Here is a 4468-nt window from a genome sequence, read left to right as displayed (position 1 = left end):
AATACTAGATTGAAGAGAAGTGGAGAGAGTGGACATCCTTGTCTTGTTAAGAGGAAATGGCTTTAGTTAAGAGGAAATGGCTTTAGTTTTTCACCATTAAGTATAATGCTGGCTGTAGGTTTGTCATATACAGCCTTTATTGTATTGAGGAATGTTCCATGGATTCCTAATTTTTCCACGACCTTCATCAATGAGTCCCTTTGTTATCAAGCATTGTTTCCTCATCATTTTGTTTCCCTTTACCATCCCTGCCCTCCTTTCCCCCCTTTGCCAACTTTTTTTAAAAATTTTGTTTTTCGACATAATATCTTGTATATCTCATTGTTGCAATGGGTCCACCAGCATCTCTTTTTATTATTATTTTTTTTATTGTGGAAATACTGTACAGAGGGGTTAAAATTACATGAGCAAGATAATGAGTATATTTCTTATCAAGCATTGTAGCCTCCTCCTTTGTTTTCCCTTCCAATCCCTTCTAGCCTCCCCCCAGCCCCCACCCAATCCTCCTCCCCCACCCCACCAAAGTTGTAAAGTTCATTTTCAACATAACAACCTCTACATCTCATTGTTGCAATGGGTCCACCTGTTTCTCTATTTAAATGATTTGTTTTTCCACTTCCCCTCCACAAATTATACCGACACCAAATACAGTGAAAACAGGGGTTATATCTTGGGGGAGGGACATACAAAGCAACAAAGAAATAATCTTATAAATGTGTTAGAAATAATCGAATGAAAAAAATCTGAATACATATCTTAGGGTTTATTTCCCTAACATCAACTTATCTGACCTTTTCTGCTTGACTCAGACATATACTAGTTATTGCAAATAAGGGAAACCATGAGACCTAAATTTCTTTGGGCCTGGCATACTTCACTTAATATAATTTTTTCCAAGTCTTTCCATTTCCTAACAAATGGGGCAATGTTATTCTTTCTGATGGAGGCATAGAATTCCATTGTGTATATATACCACATTTTCTTGATCCATTTATCTACTGAGGGCCATCTGGGTTGGTTCCATATCTTAGCAATGACAAATAAGGCTGCAATAAACATAGTCATGCTGATAGCTTTAGTGTGGTCTTGGTTGTGAACATTTGGATAAATGCCCAAAAATGGGATTGCTAGGTCATAGGGGAGCTCTATGTTGAGTCTTTAGTGAAACCTCCATACTACTTTCCAAAGTGGTTGAACAAGACTACAGTCCCCCCAACAATGCAGTAAGGGTCCCTTCTGTCCACATCCCCTGTAGCATCTGTTGTTAGAGTTCTTGATTTTAGCCATACTAACTGGGGTAAGGTGGTATCTCAATGTTGTTTTGATGTGCATTTCTTTTATGGCTAGGGAGATTGAGCATTTCTTCTTGTGTCTATTGGCCATCCTTCTTTCCTCTTCAGAGAAGTTTCTCTTAAGTCTTTATCCCAGTTATTTATTGGGCAGTTGTTTCTTTGAAGATTTGTTATTGGGGGATTTAATTTTTTGTGTTGCAGATATATTTTAGATATGAGACCCTTGCCCGTTGTATGGCTAGTGAAGATCTTCTCCCAATTGGTGGACTTTCTATTGATCTTGCTAGCTATGTCCTTTGCCATGCAGGAGCTCTGCAACTTTAAGCAATCCCATTTGTCCAACCTTTCTTTGATTTTTTGTGTTTCCGGGTCTCTATTAAGAAAATTTCAGCCTTTGCCAAAGAGGCCTAGGATATCTTCTACCCCCTCCTGTAATGTTTTCAGGGTGACTGCTTTGAATAAGTCTCAATTTTTATCACATGGTATTGTACATGGTCATCTGTTGAAACATTTCTTTTTAACTGATCTTAGTTTAAAAAAGTTATAGACACTGTGAGTTCTGTATAAACTTTTGGACAGCAAATTATTTCCTTTTTTCTGACTGACAAGCCTCAACTTCACTGAAGGATAAAGAATGAGGCCAAAGAAAGCATAATGTGTCACTCTTACAGAACAGTATTGTTTGTATAATTTGAATCTTTCTGAATGGACGAGTTCAGGCCCGATCTAACTGTAAAAAGATTACTTAATGAATACACTATATGGAAATCGTACAAAATGTTATTAACTTTAATCATTAATAGTTTAAACAGTACTCTATTACTATCTGCTATTCAAAACCCAAAGCTTCCCTGGGCCCTAGCAGGGGGCAGCTGTTGGTGCTCCCTCCTCCTGCATGCCCCATGCTGAGGGGTGGAGTATTTGGCTTTCAGAATCCCAGGCATTTAAAGAATGGCTTCAGTTGTCAAAAGGAGTACAGGAGGGCTGTGCTTTCGTAATGCACACCCTAGCAGAGGGGCTGGAGGTGCAGGACAGTCCTGCTGTCAGAGCTAGGGGACTCTGGTGCACAGGACAAGACAAGGAGAGAAAGCAATCCCTTTGAAACAAAATCTGAAAATAAAAAATATGTTCACAGTGGTTTATATCAACAGTATGCATTTCATGACAGTAACATGTACAGACTCAGAGCACCCTAGGGCTCTTTATATCCTAAAGAAAATGAGCATTTACACTATTCATGGTTTGCACTGAATTAAAAAAAAATCAATTGTACACTTACTCCTCCGACAGGATAAACTATCCTGGGTGTACAGCTTTAACACCATCATTAACGTTGTTTACAAAAGGAATAGGGTATTTAAAAACAAAATCATTTTTCTTTCACTTACTGTTATAACTAGCAAATGCCATCCTTAAGTTGAAGAGGGGAGGGCCCACAGCACAGGTCTATCTGAGCAGGTTAACCGGCATGCATATGCGGTCTGAAAAATGAAGGCTATCTATAATTCTATGGCACAAGTCCTGACTGAGAGGCAGGGCGACACTATTTCTTTGCTTGCTTTGTGACCATACCGCAGGGTGGCGTGACAGATCTCATGGCATTCGGCTTCTTTTTCTCTGCAGGCTTTAAAATCTGGAAGGAACACATCAGCGTCTAGTCCACGCTCATCATGGCCCCCGCATTGTCAAACTCTCCACAGTAGATTGGCGCAGAGAACAGAGTGACCAACTGCCTCTTAGCAAAAAATTCATATCCGTCTTCAACCACCTGATGGGCTCTACAAATAAGGTCCAAATCATGCTTATGGAGGAATTTGGCAACCACTTCTGCACCAAAGTGATGGACATGCCTCTGTCATTTTCACCTCAACCTAAGACATCTTTATCGGGGTCAGACCACAAAAGATCACAAAGAAGATCTTGATCAGGTACATCAGTTGGTCACATAATTCGCCGAATCTGCTCCATAGATTGGAGATCTGGTGATAAGCCCCCATGACAGCAGAATATTTTCTCATCCATGACAGCTGCTATTGGCAAGCAGTTCAAACAGTCTGTGAAAGTCTTCCATAGTTTAATGTGTATCTTCTTTTACATTTACCATAAAACCCATAAATTCTATTGATGCTGGCGCACTCGTGGTTGCTTCTGAGAAGAAAGACCTTCTCGGGGTACTTGATCTTGTAGGCCAGTAAGAGGCAGATGGTCTCCAGGGACTGCTTCCCCCTGTCCACGTAGTCCCCCAGAAAGAGATAGTTGCTTTCTGGCGGGAATTCCCTGCATTCTAAAAGTCGAAGCAAATCATAGTATTGCCCGTGGATGTCACCACATATTTTGAGTGGTGCTTCAAGTTCTACTAGGATAGGCTGACTGAGAAAGATCTCGCGGGACTTCAAGCACAGTCCTCTGTTTTCATTCTCCTGCAGCTGGACATTCTTACCTGGCTTGGACCCTCTCACTTCAAGCAGCAGTTGGATGATGCTGTCGATGTTGAGTTTGTTGATATCCGCCATCGCCTTCCTGCCACCGACCCTCCCGCAGCAGCGGCTCACGCCCGGGACTCATGCTCACTGCTTCCTCCTTCCATCCCTACTGGAACCACCGCTAATCTATTGCTTGACCCACTGGTTATTCAACAGAGTGTTGTTCAGCCTCCATGTGTTACAAGACTTTTTCTGTTGACTTTTGCTGTTAAGTTCTAATTTTATTCCCTTGTGGTCTGAGAGAATTCAGGGCATAACTTCAATGTTTCTGAATTTGGACAAATTTACTATGTGACCTAAAATGTAGTCTGTTTTGGAAAATGTTCCGTGTGCTGCTGAGAAGAACATATATTCTGAGGCTGCTGGGTGAAATATTTCGCAGACCTCTGTTAAATCTAGTTGATCTATGTAATTGATTAGATCTGCGGTTTCTCTGTTGAGTTTTTGTCGGGTTGATCTACCTAGTGGGGATAGCGGTGGGTTAAAAGTCCCCAACAATTAATGTCTTTGGATCTCTGTGAGATTTGAGGGAAAGTAGTGTTTCTTGGATAAATTTGGGTGTTGTATTGTTTGGTGAATAGATATTTAGAACTGTAATATTCTCCTAAAGGAGAGATCCCTTAATTAGGATGTAGTGACCTTCTTTATCTCTTCTCAGAAATTTTAATTTGAACTCTCTTTTATGTGATATTA

The 4468-nt window shown here is 40.6% G+C and overlaps 1 pseudogene; it reads right to left on the bottom strand.

The window, feature by feature from the left end:
- Window positions 1-2835: 2835 nt before the first annotated feature.
- Window positions 2836-3847, bottom strand: LOC105990390 (annotated as a pseudogene).
- Between the last annotated feature and the right edge of the window lie 621 nt (window positions 3848-4468).

The sequence above is a fragment of the Dipodomys ordii genome, unplaced genomic scaffold, assembly GCF_000151885.1.
Source record: "Dipodomys ordii isolate 6190 unplaced genomic scaffold, Dord_2.0 Scaffold64, whole genome shotgun sequence".
In the NCBI taxonomy this organism is placed as follows: Eukaryota; Metazoa; Chordata; class Mammalia; order Rodentia; family Heteromyidae; genus Dipodomys; species Dipodomys ordii.
This window is presented reverse-complemented; position numbering and strand designations above follow the sequence as displayed.